The following is a 25,231-nucleotide window of genomic DNA, read 5'->3' as shown; positions in this document are numbered from 1 at the left end:
CGAGACTATTATGTCAGGTTCCATGCATGCAACCCCAATGGTCGAAGGTAGAAGAATTGGGCATGGCCATAGAGAGATGGGTCCATGATGAATGGAACAACTCTCGAAGCCCGAGTGTTAGAAGATGGAATCCTGATGTGAGCCATGAGATGTCCCAGCAAGGAGATAACTATGATGCCGAGTATGATAGAGAAGAGGAGAGGTCATATGACCATGTGACTGTTTTGATAGAAGGCACCATCATCTCGAGAGAGAAAGGAGATGCCATGAGAGGAGGTATGAAGGAGAATACCATGTGGATAGGTAAGGGAGCATGGCTTATGACCGAGGACCAAGGAGACCTAAGGTGGAATTCCCCAAGTTCAACGGGGGAGATTCATACGAACGCTTGGACAAGGTCGACCATTACTTCCATTCTTATGAGGTGCCCCGACATGAGAAAGTATCTACTGCTTGTTTTTACTTGGAGGGGAATCAAGTAAGTGGTGGCAATGAATTAGAGACCAATATGACAAGGAACAAAGCCCTTTGGGATGTACGACCTTCGAGAAAGAGTTCTTGGCACAATTTGGCCCATCTCCCATAATTAACCATCATGGAAAACTTGCCAAATTGAAACAAGAAGGTAAGGTGCACTAATATATTGAGGAGTTTCAGCAACTCCAAACACTAGTGAGGGGTTGGTCCGATGAAGCATTGATGGGCACCTTTATTAATGGGTTGAAGCCTTGGTTAGCCAAGTAGATCAAGCTAAAGCAACCAACAAGAATCCAAGAGGTAATGCAAATGAACGAGATCTTGGAAGAGAGCACCACCATGGAGAACAGATTTTCCAAGGATGTGGTGAGCAAGTTTTGTAAATCCTTGCAAATCAAGACCCCTTGAAAAGGCAAAGAGAATGTTGGTGCTTCTAAACCTAAGCCATATGAGGTTAAGAGACTATCTAGAGAAGAGTATCAAGAAGGTGTTGTGCTTCAAATGTGGGGACAAGTGGAGGAAAGAACATGTATGCAAGTCAGGCAAGGCATATTTGATGATTAAGGAGGATGAGCATTATGAATCCTCAAACCTTGAAACCGGACCAAGTGAAGTCGAACTTAGTGAAGAGGATGTAGAAGATGAAGTGGTCGAATTGTCACTCAATGCCATGTCGGGTGTTCCAAAACCCACATATATGAAAGTGATGGCATGGATTGAAAAGTTTGAAGTTACATTGTTGACGGATAGTGGTTCAACTCACAATTTCATCAATTCCAACATTGTTACCAAGGTAGAATTAAAGCTAAAAGCGATAAAGCCATTCAAGGTTAAGGTTGCCAACGGGGATAAGCTAAAGTGTGAGGGGCTTGTCAATGAGGTCAAAATAAACGACCAAAGAGTAAGGATAGTGGCTGATTTACATGTCCTTTCCCTAGTAGGACTTGATGTAGTGTTGGGCAACACATGACTTAGAGGCATTGGGAAAGTAGTGCATGATTATCACAAGATAACTATGGAGTTCAAGCTAGGTTCCAAGAAAAGAATATGGACATCCTTGGCATCTAAAGAGGTAAAGTCTTGTAAGGCAATGACGTTTGAGAAATTATGCAAGGGTGGAGCTCATTGCTTCGTCATTGTTCTAGCCAAGAAAGATTCATTGTTTGAAGTTGAGAAGGGTGAAGAGGGGAGCACCCAAGATGACTTGTCTTTGCTGCCCGTGGAAGTCCAAGAGGTCTTAAGGGACCATCGGGGGTTGCTAGAGGTGCCTACTACCTTGCCACCTACTAGATCCTTCAACCACCGGATTGTATTGGTTAATAAGAACAAGCCGATGAATGTGCTTCCATATCGGTTTGCACACTTCCAAAAGGAAGAGATAAAGAGGCAAGTAGAGGACATGTTAAAAAGTGGGTTGATACAGCTTAACACTAGTCTATTTTCCTCCCCACTCTTGTTGGTGAGGAAGAAATATGACACTTGGAGATTTTGCAGGGACTATAGAGCTTTAAATGAGGCCACGGTGAAAGATAGGTTCCTAATTCCCACAGTTGATGAAATGCTTGAGGAGCTTCATGGGGCCATAGTATTTTCCAAAATTGATTTGAGGGCAGGATACCACCAAATAAGGATGAAAGAAGAGGACATATACAAGACGGCATTTAGAACTCATTCAAGGCATTATGAGTATCTTGTGATGCCATTCGGATTGAGTAATGCTCCTTCCACCTTCCAAGCCGTAATGAATACCATTTTCAAGCCGTTCTTAAGTTTTTACTTGTAGTTTTTGATGACATCTTGTTATACTCCAACTCCGTGGAAAAGCATGAGAAGCACTTGAGGATTGTGATGAAGGTGCTAGAAGGGCAGCATTTTTTCATAAAGGTTTCTAAATGGTATCCTTCTAGCACCTTCATCACAATCCTCAAGTGCTCCTTATGATTTTCCATAGACTTGGAGTAGACCAAGATGTCATCAAAAAATACAAGTACAAACTTCCTTAAGAACAGCTTGAAAAGGGTATTCATTGCTGCTTGGAAGATGGAAGGAGCATTGCTCAACCCGAATGGCATCACAAAATGCTCATAATGTCTGGAATGAGTTCTAAATGTTATCTTGTGTATGTCCTCTTCCTTCATCCTTATTTGGTGGTATCACGCCCTCAAATCAAGTTTGGAAAATACTATGGCCCCATGAAGCTCCTCTAGCATTTCATCAACTGTGGGAATCGGGAACCTATATTTCACCATGGCCTCATTTAAAGCCCTATAGTCCATGCAAAATCTCCAGGTGCCATCTTTCTTCCTCACCAACAAGACCGGGGAGGAAAATGGATTAGTGTTAGGCCATATCAACCCACTTTTCAACATGTCCTCTACTTGCCTCTCTATCTTTTCCTGTTGGACATGTGCATACTGATATGGAGGCACATTCACTAACTTGTTCTCATTAACCAACACAATCCGGTGGTTGAAGGGTCTAGTGGGTGGCAAGGTAGTAGGCACCTCTAGCACCCCCCGATGGTCCCTTAAGACCTTTTGGACTTCCACGGGCAACAAAGACAAGTCATCTTGGGTGCTCCCCTCCTCTCCCTTCTCAACCTCAAACAATGAATCTTCTTTGGCTAGAACAATGGTGAAGTAATGAGCTCCACCCTTGCACAATTTCTCAAACATCATCGCTTCAGGAGACTTCACCTGTTTAGATGCCAAGGTTGTCCACATTCTTTTCTTAGAGCCTAGCTTGAACTCCATTGTCATCTTGTGATAATCATGCACTAATTTGCCAATACATCTAAGCCATGGATTGTCCAACACTACATGAAGTCCTATTAGGGAAAGGACATGTAAATCAGCCACTATCTTTACACCTTGGACATTCATTTTGACCTCCTTGACAAGCCCCTCACACTTTAGCTTGTCCTTATTTGCAACCTTAACCTCGAATGACTCTATCGCGCTTAGATTTAATCCTACTTTGGTAAAAATGTTGGAATTGATGAAATTGTGGGTTCAACCACTATCCACCAACAATGTAATTTTGAACTTTTTAATCCATGTCATCACTCTCATAGATGTGGGTTTTTGAACACCCGACATGGCATAGAGGTACAATTCGGCCTCTTCATCTTTTACCTCCTCTCTATTAGGTTTGGCTTCACTTGGTTCAGTTTCGGGGTTTAACAATTCATAATGCTCATCCTCCTCAATCATCAAATATGCACTGCCTTACTTGCATACATGTTCTTTGCTCCACTTGTCTCCACATTTGAAGCACAACTCCTTCTTGATCCTCTTCTTTCGATAGTCTCTTAACCTCATATGGCTTAAGTTTAGAAACACCAACATCCTCTTTGCCTTTCCAAGGGATCTTGGTTTGCAAGGGTTTAGAAAACTTGCTCCCCACATCCTTAGAAAATCTCTTCTCCATGGTGGTGCTCTCTTCCAAGATCTTGGTCATTCGCATTACTTCTTGGATTCTTGTTGGTTGCTTTAGCTTGATCTCATTGGCTAACAAAGGCTTCAACCCATCAATAAAGGTGCCAATCAATGCTTCCTCAGACCAACCCCTCACTAGTATTTGGAGTTATCAAAATTCCTCAACATATTGGTGCACCTTGCCTTTTTGTTTTAATTTGGCAAGTTTTCCATAATGGTTATTTATGGGAGATGGGCCAAATTGTGTTGAGAACTCCTTCTCGAAGGCCGTCCATCCCAAACGCCTTTGTTTATTCTAATTTGGTCTCTAATCCATCGCCACCACTTACTTGATTTCCTTCCAAGTAAAAGCAAGCGGTAGATACCTTCTCATATTGGGGCACCTCATAAGAATGGAAGTAGTGGTCGACCTTGTCCAACCATTTGTATGGATCTCTCCCATTGAACTTTAAGAATTCCACCTTAGGTCTCCTCGGTCCCCAATCATAAGCCTCGTTCCCTCACCTATCCTCATGGTATTCTCATTCATACCTCCTCTCATGGCGTCTCCTTTCTCTCTCGAGATGATGGTGCCTTCTATCAAAACGGTCCACATGGTCATATGACCTCTCCTCTTCTCTATCATACTCGGCATTATAGTTATCTCCTTGCCATGGCATCTCATGCTTCACATCAGGATTCCATCTTCTAACACTTGGGCTTCGAGGGTGGTTCCCTTCATCATGGACCCATCTCTCTATGCCATGGCAAATCCCAACCCATTCCAAATTGAAATTGAAATTCCAATCCCAATAATTTAGGAGATCACCATCCACCTAAGACCTAGCCGAATTCCATCACTACCTTGGCCGAAACACACATCCAACCCTAGCCCCATTCATCCATTTTCCAACCCTAAACCACGCAAGTGGCGCCTAACACCCAAGAGAGACCTTGCCGTGCCCCATTACCACCATACTCGAGATCACCATAGCCCATACACCTCCATTATTCCCACCAAACCCAAATTTAATTTTTCTTGGCCCAATCAAATTTTCAAGATTTAAAAGATTGGATAATAATGTCATAACAAGAATTTGAGAAATTAATAATATGTGAAAGTGATTTAATCAAGTGATTAAACACAATACTAGAAATTGGATCAAAAAGGGTTTGTAGGCAAACTTTAGGGTTTGGATAAACCGTTTAGGGTTTTAGTTTCAACCAAGCTTTTAGGGTTTTAATTGGATTTCAACCATTTAGGGTTTCACTAGGGCTGAAACCCTATCAATTTGGTTGGTCAAATGAAAAAAAAAAAGTTTTGCTTATGTGATATAATCACACACCTTGATTTCCTTTACAAATCTATCTAATGGTTCCTTTTTGTGCCAAGTGTCTAATACTATTCACTATGTGCGGCTAAGATTTTGCCAAGTATCCAAATAAAACTTCTCTTACTTAATTTAAATATTTCACACTGTGATTTTGAAAACATTATACTTAGTACACTTATTGAGGTTACTATTCACTCAAAAAAATGTATAACAAACTTAGTACTGAAGAATCCTAAATATTCATATTAACCTATAATGAAAATCGTTTACCAAAACTCAACCCCAAAGTGATTCTAAAAATAAATTCACAGTTTCAAACAGGCATTTTGTCCGAAATTATGACAATGAGATATTGTGCCATAAAATCTTAAATGATCAACTGAGTCTAGTGGCGAAGACCATAACTTATTCTGATACTTCTAACTATCTCAAACGATTAAAATCGCATTTCTGGTACCATAGTGAGTGATGATACTGACTATGTTAACAGATTAAAACTTTGGCGATTAGTTAATTCATGAAAAATTTTGGAGTTTTCACGAGATTTCTAAAGTTTATAGAAATTCTACCATTAAATTTCTAGCGGACTGTTACATCACCACATAATCATAGCATAACATATAGTGTAACACGCTTAGGTCTGTGTCACCGCTTACATCATGACATAGCATATAGTGATGCACACTTAGATCTATGTTACTATATAAATCATAGCATAACATATGGTAGACCACGCTTAGGTCCATAAATTGTACATCCACCCATAACATAATGTCAATCTTTAAAGCTTTTTCTTATCGTTCAAATGATTTCTTCTTTATCATATATGCATGTGAACATGTTGACTAAAAGTGTAACTGGTCTAGTTTTGAGATTTGAATAACCAATATTACATCATTTACACCTCTAACTCAGTACTTTCGATTTTACCAGTTCAGATCCGGTTCAGTCCCCTTTTTTCAATATATTATACAGTATATATAATATAATATATTATAGTATATAATATAGTAATAATATATTGTAGTATATTATATTATATATTACAATTTTATTATAGACTATAGTGATATATTATAATATATAATGCAACGATATATTATGATATATTATAATATATAATTATATGGTATTAGTAGAAAAACTATTAACACAATAGACTACAGTGATATAGGATTTTAAAATTTAATAATATATTAATTAGTAATTTATCATATAATACAAAATTATTTTATATATAATTATATATAAAAATTATATATAATATGAAAAATCATATAAAAAATATTTTATACAATATAAATTTTTTAAAAATATATATACATGCATGAACCAATCTGGTCGGTGTTAGAAAAAAAAATCGGATTCAAATCCATTTTGATCGGTTTTGAGAAAAATGAAACCGGTAACGGACCTAACTAAACTTGGTACCGGACCAAACCCATTGATTCAGTCCAGTTCACTAATTTTTTTTTCACCCCTAATGATGACTTCATGACTTTTATGATGTCTTTTACTCATATGCATGGCATGGCATTAAACATAGCATATTAATCTAAGCATTACATAACCTAACATAACCTAAGCATCATATATCATACATGTGATTTTCATGACATAATATCCATTTTAACAAACAATCCAAATCTGCTTAGCATATATAATCTTATCACAAGCATATTGTCATAATTTATTTTCATGAAAAGGGACTAACTTTGAATTGGTTGAACATAGCATAGGTAAACAACATTTTCATGCATAATAGAATAGTTACAGCACACATGAAGGTTATGATCATCTTACTTACCTCATAGCGTTGCTTCCTGAATCTTACTCTGTAGCTCGTTACCTATACAAAATACTAAACATTACTAAAATATCCAAAAAAACATGTTGCAAAAATATATGTAATTAAATACATCTTATGGGATTAATTCTAATAAAAAATTTAGTTATATACAAAATTAATAAATAAAAATATTCCTTAAAAAGACTCATAACATACTTTTCCTTTTCAATTAATAAGCCAGTAGAAAATTATATCATAGTCTATCAAAATAAGCCGTTGAATATTCGGTTCATACACTTTTTTTTTTTTTTATTCGGTTCATACACTTAACTTAAACGCACTTAATATTAGATTTTTTGTAAATTATTACCACAATTTAATCATAGTTTAATATTTAGTAATATAATTTAAAATCCCTAAATATTTTCTATAAAATAAGTTTTTTGCACTAATATATTTTTTCAGTTAAAATTAGCGCCAAACTTGAAATAACATAATAGTTTTTGTATTAAAAATAAAATCAAGCCCACGTGGGTCCAAGCTCACTTGAAATATTAGGAACGCATTTTGGATAGTGGACACTTGACCCAAAAGGGCTAAAGGCCTATAGGCCCACTATCACCTTGGAAGGAACAACATGCTCAGGAGAACCGAAAGGGCCATCCAACAGAAAGAACACATTTGAAAGCCGAAAATAAGTTTTCGGTATCGAGAGAATGCAAAACAGAGAGCTTAGAGCATCCAGGTTTGTTTATGGATATGCATATGTAAATTTATATTTTTTAAAGATCTAATTTATCATACAAACAAAATTTTCACATTGACTTATGCAAATTTGAGATAAAATAATAATAAAATATTATCATTTTATTATTTTTTTTATTTTTTTTAAGAGTTTGCAATTTCTATGTATTAGGTTAATACATGTAATTAACACTTAAAAGAAATTTTATTAGTATCCAATACATGTACTCAAACCTGTGAGAGAGAGGTGGACGGATTTGATATTCAAATATGTAAAATATTTGAGTAAAATATTTTTTAGAAATAAATGAATAAAATATGTAAAGATAAAATACGTAGAAAGAAAATGAGAGGAGAGAGAAAGAATGAATAAAATATATTTTGAAGAGTGAATAATAAATCTTTAAATATATAAAAATATTATTTATAACTATGTAAATATTTAAATATGCCGGATCTAATATAAATAGATTTAAGCTCGTATTATGCAAATATCACTCGAGAAAAACTTACAGCGGGCGTCTCTTACAAGTGATTTTTATCGGAGACAAATGGGAATGTGACACGTAAGGGGTTGATGAAAAACCCAAGTCTCCGCGCTGCCAGGCATAAACCCCCTGCCCCACTCTCTGGTCTCTCTCTTTCCCCTTCCCTCTCTCTCCCTCACAACATTCCTAACCCGAAATCACACCTCTCTTATCATTCCCTCTTTCTCCGTTGAGGACGTTTTGTACCTGGGTAGTTTCACGTCGGGGGGTCACGATACCTAGGTAGTTTCCCTCTCTCTCCCTCGCTCCCTCCCTCCCATCATCACCAAAAAAAAAAAAAAAAAGATTATGTTAAACCGAACAACAACCACACCAGGAGCCTCCAGTGAAATCTAGATTCAGACGTGTTTTCACACAGATTTCAATTCATCAAATATTAGAGCAAAAAGATCAATTTTAGGTACCAAAACTTCCAGGTATCTTCAATCTTTAATTTTCTTCAAAAAAAAAAAAAAGAAACTAGCATGTATGGTTGGAAGTAAGCTAATAAGGATTTCGTCCAAGCACTTATCTGAGAAAAAATAAATAAATCAAGAAGAATGTCAGCCCCAAAAGAAGCTCCAGAAGAGCTTATACATAAAGAGCTTATACTATTAGCGTTTTTTCATTGCCACCGTTGCAAACCAGTGGGCTTCAGGAGACTTGGATTAAAGCTCCAATCATGGAGCAAGCAGCCATTTAATTGGATTTGGGTAGAAGGGATTGAGACAAGTACAAATGTTGAAGGGGAGAGAGACATTATTTTTGGTTATGGATTTCATGAAGGAGAGGGACGGAAGGAGAGAGAGGTAGGGAGAGAGAGAAGGGGGGGGGGGTCGAGAGGTAGATCTTCTGTGGCGCAGAGACTTGGGTTTTACATAATTTCATACGTGGCGCGTTCCCATTTGATTCAGATAAAAAGCAATGGTAGGAGACACCGGCCCAAAGCGCTTCTCATATGACTTTGCATATACATACGTATAGACCAATGTGAATGTTCTTACGAGAGAGAAAGCAATATGCGACGGGTCTGGGTGGTCTGAGTCGAGAAACATGTTGGTGGATTACAGAGAAAAATTAGTTTTGTGAATTGTGGTCTTAAACCGAGAATGACGGAGCGGAGGGAGAGAGTGAAGGGCGGTCGTGTACTCACCGGAGCGGCGGGTGCTTGATGGAAGGAGATCGGCCGGCAGATTCCGTGGCTATCGAGAACTCCAACGCCCTGTGGTGGTCGACAGTGGACACAGGCGAAATAAATCAGAAATTAGTTGATTATTCACGGTAGAGAAAGACATGACAGAGGAAGAACATGTGGTCGACGTCCGTCGTGGAGGAAGGAGAGCTTACCGTCGGCATATTCTCCGGCGAGGTAAGTGTCTCGGTTGGCTGTGAGTGTGGGTTTTCTGGTTTTGCTGCGTAAGGCTCCGTTGGGTGGTAATTCGGCGTGAGAGAGGAATATCGTGGAGGAAAGAGACGCTCAAATATGTCAGTTACAAATTAGGATGGAAATCAACCGAGAGATATACGGGGCGTGGGGAGTGGAAGGACCCCAATCAAATAAAAGGAAAAATTTATTTACTATTTTAGTTGTCTTTTATTTTAGACTTAAAAAGTAAAATATAAGAAATAAATTTTAATTATTTAATATCACATTATAAAATAATAAAAAGATAATAATAAAAGAGATGATGAGTAATATTATTATAAATAAAGTTATAATCTTACATAATAACTTTTTTTTTAATAATGTTAGGTACAGTCGTAGGGTACGCGTGCAATTCTTTTGAAAAATAGTAGGGTCATTATTCAAAAATTAATTTTTTTCACGTGAGTCTCGTATTTATTCATTATTTTAAAAAAATTGTGCAACATTTACGCACTCCATAATTACAAATATCATTTCTCAAATTTTTAATAAGGGTGATACTAGATTGCTCGGAAGTTATCTCTAGTGTTTTTTTTTTTTTTTACATTTAAAATAAAATTAAAATGCACTAAAAGTAATTTGAGTGGCAACTTAGCATTTTTCTTTCAATAATAATAATAAAACTAAATCAGTAATTAAAAACCCATGTTAGTGTGTTACACTGTCCCTGATAAATATAAAGGATTGGACAATAATCCCCATAGTCAATTTTTTAGTCCTAGGCCATTAGGTTAACAATGGGTTATCAAAGCTCCGTGGTCTGATTAGCATAACTCTCCGTCTCTAAAATGGAAATCTAGATTCAAAATCTCCACTCCAAATGTTAAAAAAAAAAAAAAAAAAAAAAAAAAAAAAAAAAAAGAAAGAAGAAACAAAAAACAATGGGCTGTTTTTATATGTTGCTCTTCCTTAAACGATTTTACATTGCCTTTTTAACTCCGTTGCAGAAAATAGAAGAATGTAAGCAGATGATTTAACTTCCCCAATTATTTGTGAATGTGTCTTTCAAACACATCTAATTTGTTTCAAAAACTCAAATTCTTGAAGGAGAAACTGTTGAGAAAATATAAAATACTGAATTTGTTATTGATTAAAGATACCACATAGGAAGTCTTCTTTGATTTATGGTTGCAGGTCTTGAGGGGAAGGGATAAGCATTGCATTGGTTTTAGATGGAAAAACCACTATATTTTATTGTATATTATTGTATATTTTATTTCTAGAACTACTATATTTTAATTATTTTATTAATATTATTATTAGTTTTAGATGGAAAAATAGTTAAAGAAGCATAAATCTGAGTTTGTAATTTTAATTAGTTAATATCATAGTTTATGCTTAATTTTACAATTTATTATTTAATTAAAAAATATTTTTTTAAATGCACAATGCATCTTTAATATTTTAATCTTCATTTTAATTGTATGTGTGTTATTTTTTTCTTTTTTGCTTTTAAAATGCCCCTGCTCCAGTGCTCCTCATTGATACTTAATTTCAAATAGAGGACAAAATATAGATGCACATAGCCTTTATTGAAGGGTAGTGATATACTTACTACTCTATCACTATCCATTTACTATTTATAATGTATTATGATTTTTTTATTTTTTTATTATTTCCTTTTAAGTATTTTTTTAATATCTTTAGTCACTAAGAAAAAATTAAAAAATATATAATTTTACTAATAATTACTTTCTTAATTATTAAATAAAATAAAAAATTAAATAAAATAAATATAAAATAAGTAATAAATAAATAGTAATAATCCTATTATTTTCCATTCTTAAAACCATATTTCAGTTTCGACAAAAGGACATGGACCACCAACTTTTCTTTCATTTGGACGCAGCTAGTTGAAAGGCACTCCAATAGGAAATTCAAAAGTCAAATATGGACACATGCATAAAATAAAATAAAAACAATTTACTATATATAAGCACAATTACATACTAATTTATATATCAATATTGATTTATTCATATTTAAAATTTAAATTAACATTAATTTTAATAAAATTTACTTTTTAATCAATTACATCACATTAATATATATATTAATATAAAATTGTGTTGTAATTATATTTTTTTATTAAAAAAAAAAGAAAAAAAAAAAAAAAAGACTTTCTTTGAGTTGGAAGGACATGCACTTTCTCTGATGGAGACACCTTTTTTTTATTTTTTATTTTTATTTTTTACATGCAGCATCAGACTTTTTGACTTGTCTTCAATGGGGACCACAGCCTCTCTTTTCTCTCCTCGGCACTTTCAGCATGCTTTGTCTTCATCCTTCACATCCCAGCCAATCCGCTCGCAGCAGCAACAAGGGAGGCTTTTCCATGGATACATTTCACACTCATGCTCCTGACACACCTGCAACTCACAAGCAGGAGACCATTTGGACTGCAGCAGCAACAGGGGAGGCTTTTCAATGGATACATTTCACTCTCATGCTCCTGACACCCCTGCAACTCAAAAGCAGCAGACCAATTGGACTCCTCAACCGGACCACACGCAATGCAGCAGGACAGCAGCTGAGCAACAAGCAGAGAAAGACTCACGAGAGCTTTTCTCGGACAGGGGCACGCGGAAGATAGTTTGGGGTTCTGGACGAACCAGAAAAGAAAGAAGACGCTAGACTTGACTTCAGCTTTCGGGGATTTTACGGAAGCCACGCAATAGAGAAAGACGATGGGATGTCACGGACTTAGAATTTCTTCACTCGATCTGTGCGGCCTTAAGAGGCTTTCTCTCCCACAAAGCTCCTAAGTAAGCCTTCTAAAGGACTCAAGACAATAGAGAACAAACTAGAGAGAGAAGATAGAGAGAGATGCTCTAGAGAACTTGTTTCTCTTATTGCTTGGTGATTTACACAAATGAGAGCCCCTCTATTTATAGGGAACTCTTGGTACAAAGAATGGTTAGGATTGTGACACTTGTCATCAATCCAAGGGTAAAGAACTTTCTAGATTCCTACTCTAGAATTGTCTATAACACCCTTTCTAGAACACTACTCTAAATTGTCTATAATGCCCCTTCTAGATGACTCCACACAATTCCACAAGATTACAAAGGACTTGGAGGCTTCTAGAAGGTTAGGAAATTCTCTAAAAAACCTTAGGTGGTGACATTCTCCCCCACCAAGCTTCGCGACGTCCTCGACGCGGTATCTTCATGGAACCTTCGGATGTGATCTTCAAACTGCCACAATGCCTCCTTTGGTTCCCAAGTTGTCTCGCTCTCGGGCAATCCCTTCCACTTGATTAAGTATTCTTGGTGTGGCATATGACTCTTTCGCCTGATGACACGGTCCGCCAAGATTTCTTCTACTTCTTTGTCGAAAGTGGTAGTTATGCCCAATGGTGCACGCTTGGACTCTCCTCGTGTTGGCTCCTCTTCATCACCATGGTAAGGCTTCAAGCAGCTGACATGGAAGACTGGATGAAGTTTGAACTTGGAGGGTAAGTCTAGCTTGTAGGAGACCTTCCCTACTTTCTTGATGATTGGGAATGGTCCCTCGTAACGTCGTACAAGCCCCTTGTGTAGCTTTCTTGTGAACTTGTGTTGGTTCGACAAGATCTTTACTAACACCAAGTCGCCTATACGATACTCTGCGTGTCTCCTCTTCTGATCAGCCCACTTCTTCATCTTCCTGGTTGCTTTGTCTAAGTAGGAACGGGTCACATCCAATTGCTCGTTCCAAGACTTAGCAACCTTGAAGGCTGTCGGACAATTCCCCGCGTAGCTTGTCTCCAATGACTGGGGAGTAAGTGGCTGCTGTCCCATTACAATCTCAAATGGGCTCTTGTTTGTGGACTCGCTCCTTTGTAAATTGTAGGAGAATTGAGCGACATCCAATAACTTAGCCCAATCGGATTGGTTGGCACTTACAAAGTGCCTCAAGTATAACTCTAACAAGGCATTCACCCTTTCAGTTTGCCCATCTGTCTGAGGGTGAAAGCTGGTAGAGAAATGTAGGGCAGACCCCATAAGCTTGAATAGTCCTGACCAGAACTTTCCTGTGAAGCGAGGGTCTCGATCACTGATGATGCTCCGTGGTAAGCCCCAATACTTCACCACATGCTTGAAGAATAATTTTGCAGTTTCTTCAGCTGAGCAATCTTTAGGAGCCGCGATGAAGGTGGCATACTTGGAGAATCGATCTACCACCACAATGAGGGTACCGCAACCCTCGGATTTAGGTAGAGCCACTATGAAATCCATGCTCACACTCTCCCATGGTTGTGAAGGAATGGGTAGTGGTTCTAGCAATCCTGCAGGACTCTGATTCTCCACCTTATCTTGTTGACACACAAGACAGGTCTTCACGAAGAGTTCCACCTCATCTCTCAGTTGAGGCCAATAGTATGAAGCTTCCAGCAAAGCTCGAGTACGTCGTTGGCCTGGGTGTCCAGCCCACAAGGAATCATGGCATTCCTTGATAAGGTTCCTACGTAGGTTTCCCCACTTTGGAACATAGATTCTCCGCCTGAGGGTGTAGAGAAGACCGTCCTCTACCCAGAATCTCTTGGTTTTCCCTTCCTTAGCCATGTTCACCAAGTTCTTGGCTAAGGGATCATGCTCCATGCCTTCACGGATCACCTCGAGTAGCTCCCCTTGAGCTTGAGTGATAGCAGCAAGTTCACCCTTCCTATTCTGCCAAGAAGTCTTGCCACCTAGCTTGCTTTGGACTTAGTTTCTTCTGACTTTGGAAGTAACTAGTGGCAATATTGTCTGTCTTGACCACAAAATGGGAGCCAAGCAGATAGTGCCGCCAAACTCTGAGGCAATGGATGATGGCCGTCATCTCCTTCTCTTGCACAGTGTATCGCCTCTCAGTCTCATTGAGTTTGCGACTCTCATATGCAATAGGATGACCTTCTTGCATGAGAACTCCCCCTATGGCAAAATCGGATGCATCGGATTGTACCTCAAAAGGCTTGGTACAATCTGGTAAGGCCATGACCGGTTTCTCCGTGATGGCTGTCTTCAGATCGTCAAAGGCTTCCTGACACCTTGATGACCACTCCCAGGCCCTGTTCTTCTTGAGCAAGTCAGTGAGGGGGGATGCTCTTGTGGAGTATCCCTTTATAAATCTCCTATAATAGTTGACAAGCCCAAAGAAGGATCGGAGCTCGGTAACCTTAGTGGGAGGCTCCCACTTCTTGATTGCCTCAATTTTTCCCTCCTCCATGCTGAGTTTTCCCCCTTGGATTTTGTGGCCAAGGAAATGGACTTCGTTTAGTGCAAATGAGCACTTCTCCTTCTTAACATAGAGTTGGTTTTCCCTTAAAACACGGAAAACAACCCTTAGATGCTCCACATGTTCTTCAAGGGTAGAACTATAGATGACAATATCATCTAGATAGACTACCACAAACTGATCAAGATAGGGGTGGAAGATTTTGTTCATGAGCGTGCAGAAGGTAGCTGGAGCATTTGTGAGGCCAAAGGGCATCACTAGGAACTCGTATGCCCCATAGCGAGTTACACAAGTTGTTTTGGCTTCGTCTCCTTCCGCAATCCTTACTTGATAATATCCCGATCTTAGATCAAGCTTGGAGAAGTACTTTGCATGGCCTAGTTGATCAAATAAATCAGCAATCAAAGGAATAGGGTACTTGTTTTTTATGGTTACCTTGTTTAGAGCTCGGTAGTCGATGCACAGCCGCAACGACCCATCATGTTTCCTTTGGAACAACACAGGTGCCCCGTATGGTGCCTTGGAGGGTTGGATGAATCCGGCATCAAGTAGCTCCTTTAGTTGCCTCCTTAGTTCTTCAAGTTCTGGAGGCGACATGCGATAAGGGGCTTTGGCGGGTGGTTTAGCGCCGGGTTCCATCTCGATCTGATGATCCACCTCTCTCCTAGGTGGTAGTTGCTTGGGCAACTCTGGCGGCATGACATCCTCATAGTCCCTGAGGACCTTTTGGATCTCCTTGGGTGGAGGGGAGGAAATCTTCACTTCACCTTCCTCCATCGATGCTAAGTAAGACACCTCGCCCTTCTTCCATCCTTTCTTAAACTGCATGGCGGATAGAAGTTGGGTGGTGTTTGGCTTGGACACGGTGGGTATCATGCATGGACCCCCTTCCAAGATGCACACCGAGTTATAGTGGGGAAGAGACACTACATTGAACTGTCTCAAGAATTCCATCCCCAACACGATGTCAAAATCATCCATAGGAGCGACCGAGAAATCCACCGTACCTCCCCACGTGCCAAGTTGTAGCTCCACCCCGTGAGCTACGCCATCAAGGGGTTTGGCTTCAGAATTCACAGTCTTCAGCCATCCTTGACCCTTCTTAAGAGGAATCCCTAGCCGTGTGGCCTCTTCCTTCTTAATGAAGTTATGAGAAGCTCCTGAGTCGACCATGGCGTGACTCTTCTTCCCATTGACGAACACTTCTACAAACATCAAAGACCCATCCTTGGTGGTTGGCTTTGTGCTTGCCTTTAGGGAGTTGAGAAGTTGTAGACACCCCAGGTGCGACTTCTCTTGAACTTCCTTCTCCTCCAACATAGCGTTGAGGGCCTTCCTCTTGGGACAATCTCTGGCCCAATGTGGTCCGTTACAAAGGAAGCAAGCATCCTTTGGCTTCTTGTCCTTAGAGTAGTCCTTCTTGCCCTCCTTTGATGTTGAAGGCTTGTCTCCACGGTCTTTGTATTGTGGCGGCTTGAACCCCTTTGCTCCCCCACCTTTGGTGTGATTATCCTTCGAAAACTTGGGTTTTGAAGAGTTGTCACTCTTATGATACTCAAATTCTTCTAAGGTTTCGGCCACTGTCAGGGCGGTGGAGATGTCGTTGACTCCACGACGCTTGAGTTCTTGAGCCATCCAAGATTTGAGACCGTCGATGAAGTTGAAGAGCAGATCTTCTTCACTCATGTTTGTAATTTGAAGCATGAGGGCAGAAAATTCCTCAACATAGTTGCGGATAGAAGAAGTGTGCTTCAACTCCTTCATTCTCTTCCGCGCATGAATAGCCACATTCTCATGATAGAATTGCCTCTTGAGTTCACACTTGAACTCTTCCCAAGAATCAATGGAGCAAGTACCCTTCTCTATCTCACTATGCTTCCGACGCCACCAAGTACCAGCAAGATTAGTAAGATAGAGGGAAGCAGTACGTACCTTGACACGCTCGTCTTGCATGTTCAAAGCTTCAAAGTAGCGCTCCATGTGCCACATGTAGTTGTCAAGTTCTTTGGCATCCCGCTTGCCATCGAATTCTTTTGGTTTGGGGGTATCCACCCTTGGTGTCGCCATCATCCCAGCTCCGACGACGCCCCCATTGGCCACTGCACGCTTGCATATAGCCCAATCCGCCTTGGTCTCCTCTAGACCGACGTGGTATTCCTCCATTTGCCCCTGGAGTTTTGTTAGCTCCCCCAAGACCCGGTCTTGGAAAGCAACGTTCTCAACACGTTGTGCCTCGATGGTAGGTTGGATGGTGCTCAGAATGGACTCCTTGAGCGATTCGGATTGTCCCTCCAATCCTAGCTCCTCCAAACCTTGCTCCACGATGTCAAGTCGGTCCCTGACATCCGCTACCGCCACCTCCATCCTGGTCACCGTGTTGTCGAGGGTGCTCACCTCCCTGTGAGACTGATCCCATTCCTCGATCTTGGCCAATATCTTGGCCATGGCCCTCTCGATCCCATCGAGACGAGACTCCATAGATGAGCTTGAGTCCTTCGACCTCTTGCTCTTTCTTGTCTCCTGGACCTCCATGGTGATCTCACTTGGATCTGCCATCCCAACCTGGATAGCTCTGATACCAACTGTCACGGACTTAGAATTTCTTCACTCGACCCGTGCGGCCTTAGGAGGCTTTCTCTCCCACAAAACTCCTAAGTAAGCCTTCTAAAGGACTCAAGACAATAGAGAACAAACTAGAGAGAGAAGATAGAGAGATGCTCTAGAGAACTTGTTTCTCTTATTGCTTGGTGATTTACACAAATGAGAGCCCCTCTATTTATAGGGAACTCTTGGTACAAAGAATGGTTAGGATTGTGACACTTGTCATCAATCCAAGGGTAAAGAACTTTCTAGATTCCTACTCTAGAATTGTCTATAACGCCCTTTCTAGAACACTACTCTAAATTGTCTATAATGCCCCTTCTAGATGACTCCACACAATTCCACAAGATTACAAAGGACTTGGAGGCTTCTAGAAGGTTAGGAAATTCTCTAAAAAACCTTAGGTGGTGACAGGGAGCTGCAGCTGGACACGCAATGCAGGGGCTATTTTAAGACTTTCTACACAAGCAGCTACTCTAGACATAAGAAGGGAAAGTTTTGCAGGCGCTTTACACGCAGGAAAAAGAGACACTGAACACGCAAAAAGTTATACTTTTCATTTTGGACGGACACACGCAGAATGACTCGAGTTGGCAGCAGTTTTCTTTTTGTCTTTTGAACGCATGGATGCACGAAACGGTTATAAAGTGGAGAGGACGTGGGGAGTCTTGTTTTTATTTTTGGGTAAGCAAAAATATAGTTGTAAGTATAATTGTATATTAATTTGTATATTAATATGATGTGATTGATCAAAAAGTAGATTTTATTAAAAATAATGTTAATTTAAATTTTAAGTATGAATAAATCAGTATTGATACACAGATTAGTACACGACTGTGTTTGTATGTAGCAAAACTCTTTAGATAATGATGCCCTTCCAACTGGTTAATAATCCGTTTACAATTAAGTAATATAATTTTATCACATTATCATTAATAAAATTGATAAAATTATTTTTTTTATTATTATATTTTACATATTTTTTAAACATTTTTAACCATTAAAAATATATATAATTTTATTAGCAGTCACTTCTTTAATTACTACTAAGTAAAATAAATAAATAAAAATAAATAAAATATTCTAATAGTGACTTCAAAAAAAATTTATAAAATAAATTTACATACTTTTTTATTTTTATTTTTTTAAATCCAAGTTGTGAACTAGTTGTCAATCAGTAGCAAGATTATCATTATTCTTTATTTTTTTAAGACTAATAGAGTTAGAGCAGGGAATAAATTTTGCTAAGTTTTTCTATAGTTTTTTTTAAAGAACTCGGGTGGGGAGAAGGTAACGGTAGCACAGTTATAAAGCCCCTTGGCCCAATTATTGTTGCCCATCTTTCATCATCCGCCTAGTCTTTTTTTTTTCAGTTTATTTTAATTCTAATTTATTTAAATTAATGTCATCTACCTTTCTTGCATTTAAATTTCTGCTTATTTAATTTTATGTTATTTACTTTTCTTGAATTTAAATTCCTGCTTATTTAATTTCATGTCATCTACTTTTTCTTTACACTCAAACAAATCCAACAATATGAATCTGGTTCACAACCAGTACTTTTTTATTTTCGTTGCACTCTTCTATTTATTGTACATATCACCATTTTTATTTTCTCTTTGTAAATATTTTCACCATTTTATACCGGTTTGATTTTAAACAAACTTTTTTTGTGGAGACGATTTAGGAATTTTATTTTTAATTATTACGCGATACTCTCCTGCACTTTGCATAGCTTTTGTACGGCTCATTTGTTAGTGAGTCAATTTTACATATGAATGTGGATAAACAAATGCTAATGCTTACAAAGACAATAGAATAAGAAAACCATAATACATAATTGCAAATGTTTGTAGGATGAATGGTGGGGATTTGACGAGTCTTCTATACTCAAAGGGGCAACCCAATCTTTGAGGAATATCTGGATGAGGTACAATAGATATGATGAAATTCATTTGAGACCCGGAGGTTCTGTTTGCATTGAAATGGTAAGTGCCATATCAAATCTGGATTTGGATTCCAAAGATTTCTTAACTGAATTGTAGAGTTAGACAGAGATAGATACATAAAGTGTCCTATAATCTTTATTGAGCATTTAATATTGTCAAAGCAATTTACTCGAGCATCTATAAATATTGTGGAGTTCATTTCATAATATGTTTATTTATCTTCCATTTTAGGCTCTAGAGTTCTTGGTCAGACGCTAGGGGACCTCTATCCATAGGCAATGAACTCACTATGTTACTATATAGTGATACTGCTTACATTCATCCCTTCTGAAGATTTGATTTTGTGGGTTTCTCGTTTTGCTACATAAGGCTCCATTGGGTGGTAATTCGGCGTGAGGGAGGAATATCGTGGAGGAAAGAGAGGAAATATATATGAAGGTTTTTGACGCTCAAATATGTCAGTTACAAATTAGGATGGAAATCACCGATCAAATAAAAGGAAAAATCTATTTATTATTTTAGTTGTATATCTTCTTAATATCTATTGATATGATATTAAATTATAGACTTAAAAAATAAAATAGAAGAAATAAATTTCAATTATTTAACATCACATTATAAAATAGTGAGAAGATAATAATAAAAGGGATGATGAGTAATATTATTATAAATAAAATTATAGTCTTATGAAATAAATGTTTTGAGTAATGTTTGATACAGTCATAAACTACGCGTATAATCCTTTGGAAAAATGAAAAAAATGTGAGATTCATTATTTAAAAATTAATTTTTTTCACGTGAGTCCCGTATTTATTTATTATTTTTTAAAAAGATTGTGCGATGCTTGCGCACTCCACGATTACAAATATCATATCTCAAATTTTTAATAAGGGTGATGCTAGATTACTCGGAAGTTATTTCTAGTGTTTATTCTTTTACATTTAAAATAAAATTAAAATGCACTAAAAGCAATTTGAGTGGCAACTTAGCATTTTTCTTTCAATAATAATAATAAAAAAAAACTAAATCCGTAATTTAAAATCCGTATCAGTGTGTTACATTGTCCCTGATAAATATGAAGAATTGGACAATAATCCCCATATTCAATTTTTTAGTCTTAGCTGAAACCCATAACTGGAACCCAGGTTCCGGTTAACTGGGTTTCGGACTGAGCCTAAAAAAAATCCGGCCCGGATGAATAGTCTTAACCATAGAGTTAACAATGGGCTGCCAAAGGCCCATAGTCTAATTAGCATAATTCCCAATCTTTAAAATGAAAATCTAGATTCAAAATCCTCTCTCTCATATGTTAAAAAAAAAAAAAAAAATGAGAAGACAATGGGCTGATTTTATATGTTGCTCTTCCATAACGATTTTACATTGCCTTCTTAACTCCGTTGCAAAAAATAGAAGGTAGGCAGTTGATTTAACTTCCCTAATTATTTGTGAATGTGTCCTTCAAACACATCTAATTTGTTTCAAAAATTCAAATTCTTGAAGGAGAAACTGTTGAGAAAATGTAAAATACTGAATTTGTGATTGATTAAAGATACCACATAGGAAGTCTTCTTTGATTTATGGTTGCAGGTCTTGAGGGGAAGGGATAAGCATTGCATTGGTTTATCTATATGCACATACAAACATATATTTGCAAAAATGGATCATTAAATTGACTATATTGGATTAGTCATATATAAATTTTTGGATAATTATGAACAGTAACTTTGCAAATGTACTGTTCACTCTCTAAATTCTATTTTATTAATTTTTCTCTCTGCTTCCATTCTCTCTCTCAACAATGAAAAATTTGTTTTTTTTTAGAACAGGTTAAAGGATGGAATTTGTAGTGAGTGCTAATTGCAAAATATATAAAAAAAAAATTAATTTTAAGAAAAATAATTAATAATATTTTATTATTATTTTGGCTCAAAAATGCATAATCTAATGTGGAAGTTTTTCATAAATGGCAAAGTCAATCTCCAAAATATGTGATTTTTTTATTAAGCTGAATTATTGCATATTTTATATCTAGAACTAATATATTTTAATTATTTCATCGACACTATTATTGGTTTTAGATATAAAAAAAATAAAAATAAAAATAAAAAAAAAGGTAGTTAAATAAGCATAAATCTGAATTGTGATTTTAATTAGTTAATATCATAGTTTATGCTTAATTTTATAACTTATTATTTAATTATATAATACTTTTTTAAATGTACAATACATCTTTAATATTTTAATCTTCATTTTAATTATTTGAATGTTATTTTCTTTTGTGCTTTTAAAATGTGCCAGTGCTCTTACTAATACATGATTTCAAACATAGGACAAAATATAGATGCACGTGGCTTTTCTTAAAACCATATTTCGGTCTACTCCCTCAACAATAAGCCCTCTAAGCTTGCAGTTGGATGGTGGTGACCGAGTGTGCAAATCTTCACTGCTTGGTCTTGCGTCTTGGACGACAATGGAGGTTCCTAGGGTTAGATGACAATGTGTTTGGAAAGGAAGAAAGGGTATTCAGGTGATGGTTGTCTAAATGTATGAAGGGTGCAAGGCACAGGTTTGAGGCTCCGTTTGTGATGGTCTTGGGAAGGGTGGCCGAAAGAATGGGTCTTGGTGTTGGCTGGAATGGGAGTTGGCGTGTAGGGTTATGGATTACCCGAAATGGCAATCAGACAACTTTTTGGAGTGGCGGCTAGGATGACTCTCCTAGGGTTTCTTGAATGGGAAATGTGACAAGAGGGCTGGAAAATGGATGATGTGCAGGTTGATGGATGCGAGAAATGCAAGGATAGATATGAAACGGTTGGATAGATATGAAACTTCCCTATTCACGGATTGCAAGGATAGTTCCTCTCAAGGAAATTCACGAATTGCATCCCTTAAGACCAAGTGCATTGTGCACCGAAGTTCCTCAAGAACAATAAAAAGTCCAATGAATAATCAGCCAAAAGTCCCTATTACATGGTTTAAGTGAAGTATAAATACTAAACCCTAGCTAGCCATCAACGATTTGGATGAGCTCCACATGGCCCTTGAGGTGCTAGGTCCGTGTAGGTTAAGTTGGTGCTGAAGGTGGTTGGGTGGTGCAGCATGGTTCGATCATGGTTGCTTGGTGCTACTTAGGGGGCTGTGCGTGGGCAAGTAGGTTGGCCGTGCAGGTGCTTGGCCTGGTCTGTGTGTGGGCAGGCAGGTTGGCTGTGCAGGTGCTTGGCCTGGTCTGGACATGCATGCTGGCCGTGCAAGTGCCTGGCTGAGTCTAGCATGTGAGCTAGCCATGCAGGTCCACTAACCTCGCTGGGCATACGCATGGGCCTGCGCATGCTGGCTTGGTCCGTGTGGCTGTGCATGGCTTGCATGGGCAGTGCGGCTTGTTCGGCGTGCTGGTTGGTTACTTGCATGGCCTGGCTTGCCGTGCGCATGCATGGCCTTGCTGGCTTGGCTTGCCGTGCACATGGCCTGGTTGGCCTAGCTTGCCGTGCGCACACATGGCCTGGCTTGCCGTGCACACGCATGGCTTGGCTGGCCTTCGCTGGTTTGGCTAGCCTGCATGCTGGGCGCCCTGTGCTTGTCACCCGACAAGCCAAGGCATGCTTGTGGGCTAGCCAAGGTGCTTGTCCCCACCATGGCTAGGACGTGTGCGGCATCTCTAGAGGCAACTCGACGTGGGGGTCTAACAATCCCCCTCTCTTCAAGTATATCCTTGTCCTTAAGGATAAATTTGGGAAACCTTTCCCTTATGTCTTCATAGTCTTCCCAAGTAGCCTCTTCCTTTGGAGCTTTACCCGACTTGATTAAAACTTGCCACACTTTGCCTCTTCCTTCCTCTTGTAATGACCCGATAGTTAAGAGCTTCTTTTGGTTATAAGAGCATACGCCCTTCTTCATCAAACTTGGGTAGCTCTTCCACAATAAGACTAGGGTCACCAACACTCTTATTGAGCACGGTCACATGGAATACCGGGTGTAGTTTGGAACTTGGAGGAAGTTCCAATCTATATGCCACTTCACCCAACCTTTCAAGTTCAAGTGAAAGGTCCATAGCACTTCTTAGCCAACTTCAAGTTAAGTTTCTTCCTCAAGGTCATTTGGCCAAAGGGTTGAAGCTTTAAGTACACGTAGTCCCCTACTTCAAACGTAACCATTCTCCTACCTTCATCATAATACCTCTTCATTCTTTGTTGGGTTTTCGCAAGCTCCTTCTTCACCTTTACTAGGACCTCATCCCTAGTGATCAATTCTTTTTCCACCTTATCATTTTTTGCCATACCCTTCTCATAATTCACCAATGTTGGTGGTGCTCTTCCATAAACCACTTCAAATGGGCTTTGTTGTATGGAAGCATGAAATGAAGTGCTGTACCAATATTCAGCCCAAGTCAAGTATTCTCTCCATTTCCTTTGCTCTTCGTGACAAAAGCATCTTAAATATTGCTCAAGGGTTCGGTTAACCACTTCCGTTTGGCCATCGGTTTATGGGTGGTAGGATGAGCTTGCCTTCAACTTACTCACTTGGAGCTCAAACAACTCATTCCAAAAGGAACTCATGAACACTCTATCCCGATCCGTGATAATGCTCTTGGAGAACCCATGAAGTTTCACCACATGATCAACAAAAGCTTTGGCCACACTCTTGGTCGTGTATGGATGAGTAAGAGGGATGAATAGTCCATACAAGCTTCTTCAAGGCCTTCCTTATGCCTTCCCAATAGAAAAAATGCTTGACTCGTATGTAGGTTCTCAACCACCTGGAGTGTCCACCCTCTTTGCTATGATGGAAGTCATCAAGAATCTCTTTTATTAGGTTAAGCACATTAGGAACATAAACATATTCCTTGTAGTAAATGAGGCCATCCCTTGTCTTGAACCCGATGACTCTATGGCTCTTGCATCTAGCTTTGTGGCTTCCCTTATCTTGTCTCATATTCTCCACTCGACCCCACTCAAGGCCATCAATTGAGCTTCCTCTTCCTCATGAACAAGCCACAACAATGCACTTCCTTCTCTTCTACTAAGTGCATCCGCCACCTTGTTTTCTTTCTTCAGTAGATATACTATATCATACTCAAAGTCCAAAAGCTTAACAAGGAACTTTTGTTGCTCCGGTGTCACGATCTTTTGTTGCAACAAATGCCTCAATGCTTGTTGGTCTGTGACGATGGTGAATTTTCTTCCTAGCAAGTAAGGTTTCCACACCTTCTCTAGCATAAGTGCTCCACGCCTTCTTCATAGGGCCAAGCACTTTGGAAATAAAGGCTATTGGCCCTTTTATCTTGTACCAAGACAGCCCCTATCCCCTCACCACTTGCATCGGTGTAGACCTCAAATGGCTTGTCAAAGTTGGGCAAAGCCAACACGGGCGTAGTAATCATTGCCCTTTTCAACTCTTCAAAAGCTTCTCTAGCTTCTTGTGTCCATTCAAAATTATCTTTTTTTAACAAAGAAGTGAGAGGCCTAGCAATCAAGTCATAGTGCTTGACAAACCTTCGATAATAACCGGTCAAATCCAAAAGACCCCTCAAGGCCGACACATCCATGGGTAGTGGCCAATCCACCATAGCCTCTATCTTCCTTTGATCAACCTTCACTCCCTCTCCCGAAATGAAGTGACCAAGGTATTCAAGCTCATTCTCCATAAAGGCACATTTGGACGCCTTAATGAAGAAGTGGTGCTCTTCAAGGATCTTCATCACTATCTTCAAATGGAGCTTATGGTCTTCCACGGTCTTGGAATACACCAATATGTCATCAAAGAAAACCAAGA

At 38.7% G+C, this 25,231-nt stretch overlaps 1 long non-coding RNA gene across 2 annotated transcripts in view; it reads right to left on the bottom strand.

Moving 5' to 3' along the window:
- LOC122296348 overlaps nucleotides 1-9,834 on the bottom strand; it is a 29,961-nt gene extending 20,127 nt beyond the window's left edge. For both annotated transcript variants that reach the window (XR_006238464.1, XR_006238463.1), the window contains exons 1-3: nucleotides 9,635-9,834; nucleotides 9,441-9,509; nucleotides 7,035-7,076 (exon numbers count right to left, since the gene is read on the bottom strand). This is a non-coding gene — a long non-coding RNA (uncharacterized LOC122296348). The remainder of the gene's footprint in view (nucleotides 1-7,034; nucleotides 7,077-9,440; nucleotides 9,510-9,634) is intronic.
- Between the last annotated feature and the right edge of the window lie 15,397 nt (nucleotides 9,835-25,231).

This window comes from Carya illinoinensis, chromosome 15, assembly GCF_018687715.1.
Source record: "Carya illinoinensis cultivar Pawnee chromosome 15, C.illinoinensisPawnee_v1, whole genome shotgun sequence".
In the NCBI taxonomy this organism is placed as follows: domain Eukaryota; kingdom Viridiplantae; phylum Streptophyta; class Magnoliopsida; order Fagales; family Juglandaceae; genus Carya; species Carya illinoinensis.
The sequence above is the reverse complement of the archived record's forward strand: the minus strand, read 5'-3'. Positions and strand labels throughout refer to the sequence as shown.